The following is a 16,450-nucleotide window of genomic DNA, read 5'->3' as shown; positions in this document are numbered from 1 at the left end:
GGCCCGGCACTGTTTTAAAAGGGAATCTTCTGCCTCCATTAGTGGAGTTTAACCAGAGTTAAACTTCATATCCCACTGATAAATAAATATGGTGCAAAACAAAGGTTGTGTAAAAGCTCTTTCAAGTGGCAGAATATTGAAAATTTGAAGAAAGTTGAGCTCATTGAACAATTTCAAGTCCCGAGGAAGTATTTTACAGACATTGAACATCCTTTAGAGATACAGTCACTGTTGTAATGTAGGAGACTTGGCAGCTAACAGGCACACAGAAAGCTGTAATCAATATTGATCAGGTATTCTGCCTTAGCAATTTTATTCAAGGGATAAATATTGGTCAAGACACTAGGGAAAGCTCTGCTTGTCTGTTCCAAAACTGCATTGGAATTATCTGTGTCTTGGAACTCAGCTGAATGTGCCATTTGAAACTTAGCCCCCTGACATTGCTGCAGCCTCCATAATGCACTGCAGCATCAACTGGAGTAGGTTTGGTGTTCAAGGAGTGAATTTTAATCAGGGCTCAGAAGCATGGAGGCTAGATCTGGATATCTGGCACTGATTTCTTTAAGTATGCTCTAAGCTGTCACCAACTGAAGGCTCTGGAGCAGTTTCGCTGTCCAATCAGTGCCAGTAGTGTGCTCCTGACACTGAAGACTTTCCCTGACTTGGAGATTGACAGGCGCACTGGACATGGTGGGAGATGCTGATGTGAAGATACAGTCAGAGTTGGACAATGGCAGCCTTGTTTATTTTAGGTTTAAAAATATCATGGTTGCCTGGCCATAATCCTGGAGGGGCACAGCATCGTGACCCCCTTCCTGCCTGAGATCACCACTTGGCCAGAGATTGTTCCTCCATTGGCAATGGGGAATCCCAGTTAGTTTGGGAACAATTAAGGCATACCGATGGCAGCCATTCCTCTCCAGAACTGATCTCTTCCAAAATTGAATATCTGGATTCTTGCCCTTTTAAAATTACAGTCTACTGGGCAGGACGTAAACCTACAATGTCCTGACTCAGAAGCAAGAGGGACAGCTACTAAGGTGCAGCTGAAACTATCTCAAGCCCAAGCATGATCGGTCCATTTGGAGCTCAAATGTTGACTGAACTGATCTCAAAGGATAGGCCAATAATGTCCAAACCAACTCATGGAAATAGGCAAGAGTGCCAACAGACTTCTGAGTAACATTCCCAAAACTGTCGAACTAAGCTAAAGGAAGCTGGGCTTAAACTTTGTGGTGCTGCTAGTTAGATCAGCACTTGAGTCCTACACCCAACTCTGGTCACCAAGAGACAAGGGAGATATTTGAAGTTTGAAGGGTGCGTGGAGGAAAGGGAAGAGAATTAATTCCTAAATTCCCTGAGTTTGAGCAGGAACTGGAATTTTCAACTGGAAAAGGAGCGGTCTGAGGAGAATCTAATAAGGTAAGAGAGAAACTAAGATCGCGATCAACCACAACTGAATTGTATGATGTCACATCACTCTCATACAGGTCCCATCACAATTTGAGATGGTAAAAGACCAAATTGCAAACAAGAGAGAGATAGCTGCGGTGCAGGGAGTATGGGAGAGGGAGTGCCTGTGATGGGAAGTATAAAAAAAACAATCTTTGTCTTCTGCTGGTTTGAGGATGTTGCGTATGAGGGAAGGAACGAATTTTGTAAGCGTATTGAGGCACAAAATTAGTGACGTATTAAGCCACTCAGTTATGGATAGTGACCAGACCAGCTAAAGAACAGACTGCCTAGTCTAAACCCAGACAGACTGCCACTTGAAGTTTAAAGCAACGTACAAGCTACTCCCATTGCCATTATATTTTGTTTTCTCCATAATTCTTACTATGGTCAGCTGAAGTACCCTTTCTGCTGTCAGCAGTGCGGTGAGAGCTGGAGCATCCTGCAGGACAATGCAGCTCCTACTGATATATCTTTCCCCAAGATATTCCTGAAAAGACAATAGAGGATGCTGCACAGTGCAAAGCCAAAACTGGATGGAAGTTAGCACGATGCTCATAGGGAGCCCTCTCCTCATGAAATCAGAGCCAGATTCTTTCTCACACTGTTACCCGATGTCAGTGGTGATTCATCCTTACAGCTGCCTCTCACAGGTGGGTAATAGATGCCTGGTTAAACTGACACCTACCTTTTCCAATTGTGAATCCCTAATAATTGGCACGTTTCATATTCACATTTGTTAGTCATTTTCCCTGGTGGCAATTAGTATAAATAATAACACTTGCTGATATCTATCAATGTGTTGGATCAAAATATCTTGTATGTATTTTTTTAATAGGGTGCTTGTCGCTATGGAGCTCAAGGAGGCAGCTAATCCGAACCGGTAATGTTTCCGAGAAAGAAGGTGAGAAAATGGGGAGGGAATGACCCAGTGACCATCTGGTTCACTAGCATCCTTTCGGAAAGGAAATCTGCTGTCCTTAGCTAGCCATCTATTTTTATTGTAGCTGTATTGATGAGGCCTATATGCCACAAATATTCTTTCCTCTCCCCAGATGTTAAATAAGTTCAATGTTTGATCTGAAGGATAGTGCCTCTGACACTGCAGAAGTTACTTCATACTGGACTGTCTATTTGCATTGTGCACTCAAGTCTCTGACCCCACAACATTCCGACCTAAAGCATTATATAAACCCTGCCACTGTGACAACTGCAGGTATCATAGAATCAACCTGTACTGGAGCAGATGGGGCTTGCAGTATAATACTGCATCTTTTTTCCTTTCTGGTTAATGATTCAATTCAGTTTTGAAAGCTTGAACTGACCCTCTTCCTCATTCTTAGGTCACGCATGTTTGCTACTCACAGCCTGAAAAAGTCTTTCCTCTTAATGTCATTGCTCCTTTGCCAATTACTTTAAATCTGTGTCCTCTGGGTCACAAATGGGAACAGTTTCTTCCTGTCTATTCTGTCAGAATCCTTGTGGCTTTGAATATCTTATCAAGTCTCCTCTCAACCATCCGTTTTCCAAGGAGAAAACTACCAACTCCTCCAGATGTTCTGCATTACCTAAATTCCTCATTCCTGGAGTCTTCACCCTGAACTCATAGAGGAGTTAATTACAAGGGGAATTTAAAGTGGAGGGTGTTATCGATTTGGACCCAATGAAGGTCACATATACCCGGGCCTCATGAGCACGGTTAAAGCTTTGAAGAATTAAAACTCTGTTTGAATGAATTTTTAAAGAGATCAAGCAGAGATAGGAGGAGGCTTGTAAGTATGATCAGGTGGGCTGAGTCACCTGTTTCTAAGCTGCACTTTCTTTATCTTATCTACCCTAATATCTGTGTAGCATTCTGCACAGAGAATTGTACAACCTATAATTTTTAGCATCTATTGGGTGACAAAAGGCAACTGTAGCATCACACCAACCGAAGGCTGTCATCTGAAATGCATGAGTTTATTGTGTACAATTATGTTTGATAAGATACCACGTCATAAGGGAAAAAAGACTGGCAGAGGAACAGATGGGAGGTTAAACAGGAGATTTGGATGGACAGTTTAACAGATGCACAAACTGACATATTAATTAATGCTGTGAGAACTGACATGTGCTCAGGTTTAACAGGAATATTACTGCTGTGAATCCAGCACAGACCATATACACATCGGCTTTCAGTCCATAAAGTTTATGCTGCATATATACCATCTTAAAGTGAAGCATCTTATCATAAGGATCCCAACAGCAGCATCGAACACTCTGACTCAGATAGAACAGTGGTTAGACAACAACAGTAGCACCTTCATATTGCACCTTTAACATAGAAATACATTCCAAAGAGCTTCTCAGGACAATATGATGAAACCAAATTGACACCAAAGCAAATATTAGGTTGCCTTTTTATGGCAAATAGCTTGGTTAACTTAAAGGGGCTTAAAGAAAGAAATGAGGTACATTGACCAAGAGAATCCAGGCAGAATTCCAGACCTTAGGGTTTATGTAGCTGAAATCAAAGCAACCAAAGGTGGAGTGAGGAGAATCAGAGATGTGCAAGAGGTTAGAATTACAGGAAGTTTGAAAGCGTGTAGCACAGGTAGTTCTGCTACAACATGTGTTTGGTTCATATGAATTGGTTGTGATGTGATTGATGAATAGTGGACGCTGTTTGGATAACGTCAACTTTCTACTGTACAGGTATAGCGATTTCCCTATAAAATGATTTTCTATAGCGTGAGGTCACACAAGAACGCAACTATTGCATTATAGGAGAACTGCCTGTACAGGAAGTGATTATGGAAAAGAAGCAGGGCTACAGCATGAGAATTTTAAAATCACTGCGTTGCCATTGCCAGGAATCAATGAAGACCAATAAATGTAGGAATGATGAGCAAAGGGAATGGTTGTGAGTTATGATATGGGTCACAGAACTCAAGTGTACAGACAGTGGATGCTAGAAGCTCAACCCAAAGATTGTTGGCACAGATAAGGTAACAAAGATTGAAGGTTTCAGTGAGCTGAGGCACGGCAGTGTTACAGAGCTGGAAGCAGATGTCTTGAACATAATTTGATGAAAGCTAATCTCAGAGTGAGATTTAGACAATGCCAGGTGAAAGTGGCTTCAGTCTTCCCAATATTTAGGAGGACATTTCTGCTCATCCATTACTGCAAGTCAGATGACAGGGAGTGGAAAGGTAGAGAGAGGTGGTGGTGAAGTGAAGTTGCTTGTCATTAACATATATGTGGAATTCCATGTATACCTAGATGGTACTGCAGAAGGGCAGCATGTAAGTAGGAAATGAGGAGGGCAAGGTTAGGTCCATGTGGACGCCATTGGTAACAATGGCAGAGCAGGAAGAGAAGACACTGCAAGTGATTCTCTAGCTACAAAAAACTGAGACTGGAATGAACCATGTCAGTGCAGTTGCACCCAGTTGAACAATGGAGGAGAGACTTTGGAGGAGGATAATGTGGTCACGGCAAAGACTGAAGACAGATCGAGAATGAGGACCTTGGTGATAATCTACATACATATGGATATCTTTTTTGACATTGATAAGGGACATGTCAGAGCTGCTGTGGGGACAGAATGCTGATTGGATGGATTCAAACATAAACTTTTGGGAGAGGTGACCAAACATTTATGAGGAGACAGAGCATTTGAAGAATTTGGAGAGAAAGAAAAGAGTTAAAGATGGAGAAATGATTTGCAAGTACAGAGGGCTCAAGGCACAAAATAAAATTCATTCTACCTTGCCAAATCATCATCATCATCATGTACAAACAGATACATGAAGTAAAGTTCCCTCTATAGTGCTACATCAAGCCCTCTGGATCAAGAACAGCATGGGTTAGACACAAAGTGAAGTTCCTTTTACAAACACATCAATGCTATTTGTGCTTTTGTTGATACTGTCAGATCCATTCTCTCTCCCCAGTCCAAGCTGCCACCTGTTTCTTTAAAACAAAATTTAGCCAGTCTCTAGAGGGCCTAATTTCTAACTCCAGGCTGGACTTGTTCCTCACATAGTCCAGTAACTCCATATCCTCCTTTCTGAATGCTGAAAAACCTCTAAACCCACTGAAACTGCATAGAAGAATATATCCTAGACTCTATCATTTAGGAAGATGAGATTAGAACTCCAAACATAGGGAAATGTATACTCTCAGGATTATTTCCAATGAGCCCACATGAAACTTCTGGTAACGGCTCTTTGGCTTTGACTCCAACAACCTCCAACCCTGTACTGCTGCAAGATCTCTGCACTCCTCTAATTCTGGCCTATTGCCCATCCTCAATTTTCCTCATTTATGAGCATGCTATCAGCCATTCTGTAATTCCTCACCAAACCTCTTTACCTCCTTCAAGATGCTTCTTAAAACCTTTTGCTTTGACCAAGTTTCTAGTTAAGTTCCCTTATATATGCTTCATGGCTCAATGTCAAATTTTGTTTGACAACAGTCCTGTGAAATGCCTTTGGATCTCTAACTATCTAAACCCAAGTTGCCATTGCGCAAGGCCTAGATCTGTTGCAGCCAAAGTTTCACCAGCTTCTATGGAGATTATCAACAATTTTATCATCATGTGGAAACAGCAATTCCAGGACATTATTGAGACAGGTGGAGCAAGGAAGAGCGCCAAATACCAGAAGTGAAATATGTAGTGTCTATTTTGTCTCCAAGGGAGACCAATTGTGGGGGCAGGGTCACCTGGCTCCCCAGCAACTTTCATCAGGGAAATCCTAGGGAGGGATAGAAGTTGGTGTGTAAGATATATCTATTACATATACAATGATAAAAGAGACACTGGGGAGAGGGTGGCATACTGGTAGTACCACTGGACTAGTATTCCAGAGGTTCAGAGTAACTTTCTGCAGGCACACATCCAAACATCAACCATGGTAGCTTTTGGAATTGAAATTCAATTAATAAAAAAAAATCTGAAATTGCAAGCTGGCCCATGCAAATTCTGTGGCTTGTGGTAAAAACGCATCTGGTTCACTAATGTACTTTAGGGAAGGAAATCTGTCATTGTTGTCTGGCCCACATGTGACTCCTGGCCTACAACAATGTGGTTGGCTCTGAAATGGCCAGGCAAGTTTACCCAATTCAGGGGCAATTAGAGATATGCAACAAATGCTGGACTTGCCAGAGACGTTCACATCTCATGGACGAATAGAAAATATTTAACGTAAAAGTGTGAACAGTGAAAGTCAGAAATCAAAACCTTTGCAATTTCTTGTTTCGCCACAGACTCTTTACAAAGTTGACAGCATTCTAGCAGGTCTTGTCAGTTTTTCAGTAACATGGAGGCTATTAACCCAATTAACTACCTCTTTTTGAATCTAATTTCCTATATGTCCTCATGATCTCCCTTAGCAACATTATCTAAACCCCATCAATTTTCACACGTGTCCTGGTGATACCCAGTTTAATAATCACCACCGCTCTTGATTCCTCCACTGCCCCTAAATTATCAGGCAGTTTTTCTGATGGCCAGTACTAGGCAAGCAGAAATTTCCTTCACGTAAGTACTGGGAAGACTGAAAATGTCATTTCTGATCTCTGCCAAGAATTCCTCTCCCTTGCAGACAACTTCATTTGTCTCATGAGTAACTGAGAATGGCTGAACCAGAATATCTGCGACCTTGATGTCGTAGTTCACTAAAAAGTGAACTTTCAACCGTAAATCTTGTCATCACTGAGACCACCTACTTCCAGTTCCATAACATTCCATGAGTTTACTCCTGCCTCATTTCATCTGCTGCTGAATTTTCCCATCGCAGCTAGATTTTCCTCTTGGCTGAGGATAACCTATCCTATGCATTTTTGCACCTTCCAGAATGCAAACCAACACATGTATGACATTGCCTGGGATTTTGGGAAGAATACATGAATAGGAAGGAAACAGAAGTGTACAGATCCTGTAAGTGAAGACAGTTTTAGTATGGAAGAGATAACAAGGTGTAGAGCTGGATGAACACAGCAGGCCAAGCAGCATCAGTGGAGCAGGAAGGCTGACGTTTCGGGCCTAGACCCTTCTTCAGAAATGGAAGGGCAGGTTTGGTGGACTGAAGGACCTGTTCCTGTGCTGTATTGTTCTTTATTCTTCGTCCTTTCTCAAAGAGTTTGTATTGAATAGTTCAATTTGTAACCTGCGGTATCGGGAGCTTGGGTGTGCAGGCAGACTGGTTAGAAGGCCTGCCTTGGTTCTCTAACACAGCAGCTCAGTTCCCAATATAATTTAAAGGCCTTCTAAACCTCACCACTCACTCCACTCAACCAACCACCCATGCCAGCCAATATACCTCAGCCTGTCCATACCACCCAGGTCTCCTCAAATGCTACAGCCTTCAGCTCTCCATGGCACTCCATACACCCTCAGATCAAGCATTCCTGTAGCCAAGCATTCATAATAGCCACAGCTGTCGTAACAAAAGGTTCCAGCTTTATTGTCTGAATCTGATAGGACAAATGGTGTCCCATTTTCATTTCAAAGCAGAATGCTTGTCAATTAATGCAGGGGAGCAGGTGCTGAAACTCCTTTTGACTTTCAAAAGCCAATGTTTTATCAGCCACAATTGTGTCAATTTAAATTACAGTACAAAACACACCTACAGAGGCATGTATCTTGTAATGTATTTAATAATGTATTTTGTATTATGTACATAGTTTATATTTTTTATTTTGTTATGTATTGTGCCACTCCTGACAATTGTCCAAGTTCTGTAATGAATGACAACAAACACTCAATAGCATTCGAAGTAAGGGTCAACTTTGCAGGACAGGTCCCTTTGATGAATCACTGCATTAAAACATTACCTACGTTACAATGCAGCAGCTAACACTGACATTTGAAGATGTCAAAACATTTTCCACTTTCCTCTCAGAATATTCCTGATTCATCAGTAGGCTTTCCCCAGTGGTCACAACCACTCCAGGGAGACATTTCCTAATGGGCTTCCAAAACCTTACAATACCACTTTAAAAAGTTTTGTGGGATAAAATGTGATTTTCTTGTGGTCCTTACATTGGGCATTTTTTTTTAACTGTAGTTAATATATGTCAGCAATGTCTCCATTTTAAAATTCTCCTCACTGCACACACATCCCCTCCCTGTTTCTGTAATCCCCCTTAATCACAGAACTGTGTATGATATTTGCATTCTGGTTCTTGAACTTCTCAATCATTGCTGGCCATGCTTTTTCTCATCCACTCCACCCTAAATATCACACCCTCCAACTTCCTTCCCTAGAAATACACACAAACGCACATGCCTGCCACACTCCTGAAAACATTTATTTTAACCAAGCCTTTAGCCTTTCCTTATGAGGCCCAGTGTCTTAGGTTGCTTGATAATGCCAAATTTTGGAGTATCTTAGAAAGTTCTGTTGTATTTGTTTGTGGTCTGTGGGTGTTGCTAGCTATGCTAGCATGTTATGTCTGGGTCTGATTGTCCTTGAGAGATTGGAGAAGTTCTGTTGTAATTAGTACATGCAAACCCTTGAAACCTCACTCATCAAGTCTCAGGCAGCCAAATGAGGAGGTTCCCCAAATCTTACTTCTCTTTTGGCTGCTACCTGACTTGTGGTTGGTCATCATTGCAATAATGATTGATACAGTCAAGGATCAGTATTTCAAAGCTAGAACTACAGAAGTATCTTGGGAATAGATGACATAATGGAATATGACACTCTCATTACACCTCTGAGACAGAGCATCAATTCCAGGTGATACTGAGTGAGATGAGAACCTTGTGTGTCAGGTAGCTTCTGAACCCTAAGTAAAATTAGTCTGTGTATCTTAATTCAGTTTTCTGTGGACATGGTACTTGGCATAAAGCCACCAATTAATTAGTACTGTCAACTCATTCAGAGGGCTACAATTATAAACATTACAGTACAGAAACAGGCCAGTCAGCCCAATGATTCTGGATTGGTAATGAAACTCCTCCCACACCATTTACTTCATCCTAATTGATTCACATATCTTTTATTTCTTTAACCAAATGTATTCATGTAACTTCCCTTAAAGGCATCTATGCTCGTTGCTCCATATTTTAACAACTCTGAAATTTTTAATTAGATTTGTGAGTGAATATCTTGTATGTCCAGCCCCTAGTTTTAGCTTTTGATGGTTTCTATAACTGGATGTATTTCTCCTGCACTTAAAATGGCAAAAGGAACACTTGGTGTTGAAAACAGCAAGTAATTTGCTTTTGGTAAAAAGGACATTGCATAAAGATTTCGAGAGTGACTACTTCTGGGGATCTAAGATATTCAGTGTTTAAAACACTAGACATCTTAATCGAGATGCCCACTTACTAAGCCCGAAGGATAGAATGAATGTTTCCATACACTGAATACTTTGGGATGTAATGGGAAGTAACTGTTTGTGTTTTATTGATTTATTTACATGGCTCATTCTCCATGTGAGTTTGCCACTTTCAAATCAAGTTGAAGATCTGGGCTAGGTCCTTGATCAGGACTTAGTTCTCATCCTGCAAATTCCAATCAGTGAGCAACAAGGAGCCCTTCTTAAGCCTGAGAAACAAACCTCTGGTCTTATAGTGAAGCAGAAATAAAGAAACAATGAATGGTATAAATATGTCAATAGCTCCACAAAGACTGTACACTCGGTTCTGCTACATTCCTTGAATGCCCTTGCATACAACTCAGTAAACAAATACAAAAGAGGCACAACAATTTAAAAAGAGCATTCTGGAGGAGGTGGAAGATTCTGACCTGCACGCAGCTCACTCTTAGTGAAGTGCTCTGCTAAGCTCTAACAGCAGCAGCTCCCCAACGGACCACTGTTACAAATGTAATGGTATGCAGCTACAGCTCCTAATGAGTTCGGTGCTTGTATTTATTGTTACAAATAGGCTGAGGGGGAATGAAGATGTTCATGCCTCAAATTGTCAGTCCAGTAGTGAATCCTCATTAAGTTGTCAGACAAATAGCCAGACAATCACGAGATCCCTTATGTACTGTTGGTCTGGAGAAGTAAAGGGAATTAGTACAACAATGGTCTGTGCAGAATTTCAAGCACCCTGTTCTAGAGATTAGCAATGGCTTGTAATTTATCATTCATTGGGCTGCAATGAATTATTGAGACACGGTCTAACCTGAACTCTAAATCAATTAAAAGATTATTAACAAAAAATGGGAATAAATTCTTAAAGCTGTATAGAATTATATCTGGCTGAATTCTAACACTGAAAGATGGGCTGGATCAGATGTTAACATTTTTTAAAAATCTACAACACAACCCCAACACACTCCCTCTGGGTTTAATAGGGATGAGACAATGGGCTACCCGCTCCCAGAAAGTGGGTTGGTAATTTTGTTATTGACACCCTCTGATTTGACCTGTTTCTTGGATTGAACTGTGACATGTGAAGTTTCTCCAATCTCCAGGAAGCCTGGCTGCTGAAGGGCTGTGTGGGCAGCTTGAGGACAGCGTGTGGGCCAAGAGGAGTGCTGTCACACCAAACCCCATCCCAAAGTTTCCCTACCATCAGGCTCAATCTGTAAATAGCCAATTGGGATTGGGTATCAGAACCATTCCCTCAGAACTCAAACCTCTCCAAACCCCCGTGTCATGAACTGATCTACATGCTTCTGCAGGCTGCTTTGCAAGCTCTCCCTACATGAAGCAAGACAAGGCTGTCAATAAGGGCAAGGGGATGATGTGGTAGGGGATTAAATGTCACACACAAAAAGCTCAGGTTGTACACTTCCAAACCTCCTGTTGAAACTCTGACCTCAGCCCCAATTTGTGTAACCCATTCCTCTTAATATCTAGGTCTTTGAGTCTATAGGACACAAACAGGCCACTTAGGCAAACTGGTCTATCTGAAGTTTATATTGCACACAAGCCTCCTCCAACTCCTTGTTATCTAACCCTATCAGTATACCCTTCAATGCCTTTCCTTAGATGTATCAAAGAGACAGAAAACAAAGTGTGAACCTGTACCATAATTTCAAACAGGCTCGTTCCTCCTGAATAAACAAGGTACCTTATCTACAAATGATAAAGGAAACTTTAGAATTCTGAAAGTAGAAACAGAAAAATCAGGTGTCCCACAGAAACTGGTCACATGTCAGAAAATAATATTGAAGATAAAGCGTTTGCATTTCTGTAGTCCATGGACGGTTATAAAGCGTTGTATAGCCAAAAAAAAACTTTCAAAATGTAATTACTGTTGTAATGTAGGTGCCTGCAGCAGTGAAGTTCTATAAACATCAATGAGGTAAATATTGCTCGGGGCACTAAGAGCTCCCCTGCTCTTCTTCAGAATTGTACCATGTCATCTTTCAGTTCCACCTCAGGTGACAAACTGGCCCTCAGTTTAAAATCTCACCTGGAAGAGAACACCTTTGGTCGTGCACTGAGTACTGTTCCAGAATGTTAGAGAAGGACTTATGCATTTCAGTAATTGGAATGGGATTTGAAGCTTTCACTGAGGTGTATGGGTGCTACCCAATGGAAAAGAGATGCACTTTGAGAGAATGGCTTTAACTCTGCACTTGGGAATGTCATGCAGGGAGGCCATAGTAACCAGTGTGGTCAATTGAAAATTGTCATATTGACACAGTAAAAGGGATAGCTCTCCTTGACTGGGATAGGCACAACATTCTTAAATTGGTAACTGTTCCATTGCTCAATACCAACATGTCACCGCCACCAGCCACCACCAGCAACTTAATACAATCCTGATAAATCGAATAAAAACTATGCAGAACTGAGGGAAGAAAACGAATCTTAATATAGAACAAATTCTGAAAAGTTATTTTTCGACAAGTTGCCAAACTTTCAGCCACTTTCACAGTTCACACTAGAAAAGCAATAGTCTTTTCTCTTATCAATCTGCACAATATTCACAGATCATAATAGACTCAGATTTTCTGTTGTGTACTTTTGCGATTCATCGGCAAATCAGTCTCTGCATTCACAAGTCGCCCTTCACAGTTCTGGCAGCAGCACCTAACATTCATTTGGCGAGACAGAAATCTGGTTATTGACTTCTCTTTTATTTTTCTCTCTTTCTATCCACAGTCCCATAGTGGCCATTGAATTCATCAATGTCAAATTTCATTGTGCAGCTGGCAATCTTTGTGAAATCTTACAGAACTCTTCTGCTGGACAAGGGGTGAAAAGTGTTGGTGGGGGTGGGGGACGGGGGGTGGAATGCGGTGGGGGTGGGGTGTGAGCTCCCAAGCAACTGTTGCCATTCCTCATTGATTACAACAACTTGAATTCTATAGCCACCTACAACCTAGCAAAATGTTTTAAACATTATCTGGTTTAGGACAGGATTTGATACTGAGTCATTTAAAGGGCAGGTAGGTTTTAAGGAGTGTTTAAAAGGAAGACAGAAACGTGGGGGGATTTTGAATGGAGATCTAGGGCCTAGCGCTTAGGCAGTTGAAGGCATGGCCACCAATGGGAGAGCAGTGAAAATCAGGAGTGAATTGGAGATCAGAATTAAGAGGGTTCACAGATCTCAGACAGCTGTAGGGCTGCAGGAAGGTACAGATATAGGGTGGGAGAAAGGTCAAGGAGTACAAAAATGGAAATCAAGTTGGTGTTGGACTAGAAGGCACAGCAGGTCAGTGAACACAGGGGTAATGGATAAGTGAGACAACTTAGGGTACAAAATGGGTAGCAGAGTTTTGAGTGGTCCACTTGTTCCTAAAAACATTCAATACCTCTAGTTTGGAGCTGGATTGGATTGGATAGAGTACCACTGGGGAGCTCCTTAATTCATGGTGGGCTAAGGCACGCAGCCCTTGTTGTAGCTTCCATTGATCTCTATGCTGATTACCCACAATAAAGAGAATCAGATGCTTCAATCTTGGGCTAAAGTATATATTAGAGAAACAGAAAGACTTATATTGATAGGGCATTTTTCATACTAGCAGACATCTCAAGGTGCTTCAAAGCTAAGGAAGTACTTTCTAATGTATAATTACTGTGATAACATCGGAAACACAACCACCAATATGTGCACAGCAAATAGCAACGAGATAATGACCAAATTATCTGTTTTTCTTATGACAAGTATTGGCTAAGGACACCAGGTACAACTTCCCAGCTCTTCTTCAATAGAGTATCCTGGGATCTTCTACACCCTCCTGAGCAGGCAAACAAGGTTCAACATAATGTCTCATCTGAATGACACCTCTGACAGTGCAGCACTCCCTCAGTACTGCAGTGCAGTGTTGACTGGCTGATGTTGCTGTAGTACTAATTCAAAGAGTAGCAGGAACATTTGCATGTGCAGTCAACCAGCACTGCAGCTGTCAATAGAAGGTTTGAAGTCTGAAGTACAATATGAAATCTAGCTTTGTGAAGCTCTCTTTTTACAGTGAGAGTGTTGTAATGGGGTGGATAATGGGGTTGTATTATTGAAGATCTGCAATGTTATCAAGGTAAGCAACAGCTGCATTTTCAGTGGGTCAACCCTCCCCAACACTGAACGCAGATTAACTTGCCACAACTCATAATAAATCAGATCATGACAACAAACTAAAAAAGTTTTATTTAAATGTCATTTTCCATCAGCATGTTAATGTTTTAGGAAGGGAGCCCTTCACCACTCAGGATGCTCTGTTAGACATTAAGTGGACTCTTAGTTCCAGGGGCATTATTCTGAATCTTTTTGATTTGATTTGATTTGATTTATTATTGTCATATGTACCGAGATATAGTGAAAAGTTTTGTTTTGCATGCTATCCAGGCAAATCATACCTTACATGGGTATATCTGGGTAATAGAACAGAATCCTACATGAACAAGGTATATTTCTTCTAAAGTATTTTTTCAGAATTTTTTATTCCTTTTTATCATTTCTTTTAACCAAAAGAAACCAAAAGATTATTATAATCAATTCTTCATAGTATGAGTTCATCAGAAGTTGGGAATCTTATTTTCTGAGATTTCCTGATTGCATATCTTTATTATCAGACGCAGTTTTACATTGAGAACAGTTGGTAAATGGCAGGTAAAGCAGACACAAGAACCTAGAATTGGCTAAGGATTGCACAGTCCCAAAAAGAAGGGTAACTTGAACTTAATTGTTAGTCTGTGTCAAGTCAATTTCTCTGTGTTAATGTTGCGGCAGTCATGGACACTGCATATGTGCAGGAAATGCTGACCCTAATGAATAGACACAGCCTTTAGTTTTTTGAGCTCCAGCCTTAGAGTGGGACTTGAACCCAGAACCTTGCGACTTAGAGGTGAAAGTGCTATCAACTGAGCCATGGCTAACACACTAAAAATAAATATAAGTTGCTGTTGTCTGGACATTTAATTACTGCTGCACCTGATTATTTATCACCACTTAGCAGGTTGTAGATTCAACTCCCACTTCAGAGAGTTAGACTGACATCCAGTACTGAAGAAGTGCAATGTTTTTGGAGCAGCTGTCTTTTGGATGAAATTTTAAATCAACCCCACTGCCTGCCCACATAAAATATCCCATATTCTGATGCTGTACTCTCAACCCATTCAGTCTCAGTGCCTCAGACATTGCTAGTGAGCAGAACTGGGGCACTGAGTGGAGCAGAGGGGAGGAGTGGTCATGCAGCGGAACAGAGAGCAGGAGAGTTGAGCTGGGAGTTGAGGAACTTAGGTGAAGCAGAGCAGAGCGCGAGAGAGAGGAGATGGAGGGGCCAAGCAGAATGGGAATAAGGGTGGGTGCTGAGTAGAGTGGAGCACAGAACAGCAGAGAGGACAGGTCAAGTTAAACGAGAGGGTTGGATTCTGGATCTGCAAGTGAAGTGAGGGTGGCCAGAGTTCATGGAGTGCCAGCAACGTCATTCATGTAAGAGGCTGTCATGGTGGTGTGACATCAATAGCAGCCATCTTTGTCAGCCATCTTGGCATTGGCAACACACACTCTGTATTCTTTTTAAAAAACAGAAGAGCTGTCCATGGCATCCTGGGCAATATTTATATCTCAGTCAAGATTACTGAAAGCAGATGATCTGGTCATTACCACTGTGCTGTTTTTGTGAAAACTGGATGCCAGTTTCCTGAAACAGTGATTATCTTTCTTATACTTTGGAATATCCTGAGATTATACAAAGCAAACATCAATGCAAGCCAGTCTCCCCATTTTTTTTTCTTTATCCCTTTGCTCTCTCTGTCTTGTTTCCCTCCTTGTTCAAACAGCCTTGGCATTTTATGCATCTGGGAGCAGACACAATTACACATGCTCATTTGCTTTTGTGCCATTCCTTCGGCATTTTGTGCAGATCATGAATAATTAACAAGACCTGCAGCCACTGCAAACTCCCGATATGGACAAGCTAAAGGACTGTTTCCCCTCTCTGCTGTCTCCCTTACAGCAGTCAGCATGCACACAAGATGCTGACTCTGTGGAAAGATATAGATAGAATTCCTTTCCTTTTCCCCATAGCAACTGTTAATAAATCACAGTTGATGTAGGTTGTTAAAAGTTATAAATAAATGTAAACAGCATTTATTCGTGTCTAACAAATGAACTGTAATAATTTGCTATCTCTGTAGCCCTCTGCTGGGTGTCTTGTCTTAGCGTGTTGAGTTTGGACTTGGTGTATGTGAATTTATATATAAACCATCAGCGTTTGTAACATTTCACAAATCCCTGCTTCCTTCGTTGTTATTCAGTTCCTTTATCTGAACATTCCCCATTAATTGTAATCTAACATCCTCTGAACAATCCATTTTTTGTCGGCTTTGGGTTTTGTTCACGAATCCACAAAATCTGGTTATTTTTGAAGTTGAATTGAAAATCCCATTCTCTGAGTGGATCAACAACACTTGCATTTCTACAGCAGCTTTCATGACATGCCAAAGTCTTTTCCAACTAATTAATACCTCTGAAGGGTGTTCGCTTTCAAAACATACAAAAGCAACGAATTGGCACACAGCAAGCTTTCACCAACAGCCATGAGATAATGCCTGGATGATTTGCTTTTGCAATATTAGTAAAGGAACAGATGTCAACTAG

Source organism: Rhincodon typus, chromosome 21 (assembly GCF_021869965.1).
Source record: "Rhincodon typus isolate 14 chromosome 21, sRhiTyp1.1, whole genome shotgun sequence".
NCBI classification, from domain to species: Eukaryota; Metazoa; Chordata; class Chondrichthyes; order Orectolobiformes; family Rhincodontidae; genus Rhincodon; species Rhincodon typus.
The sequence above is the reverse complement of the archived record's forward strand: the minus strand, read 5'-3'. Positions refer to the sequence as shown.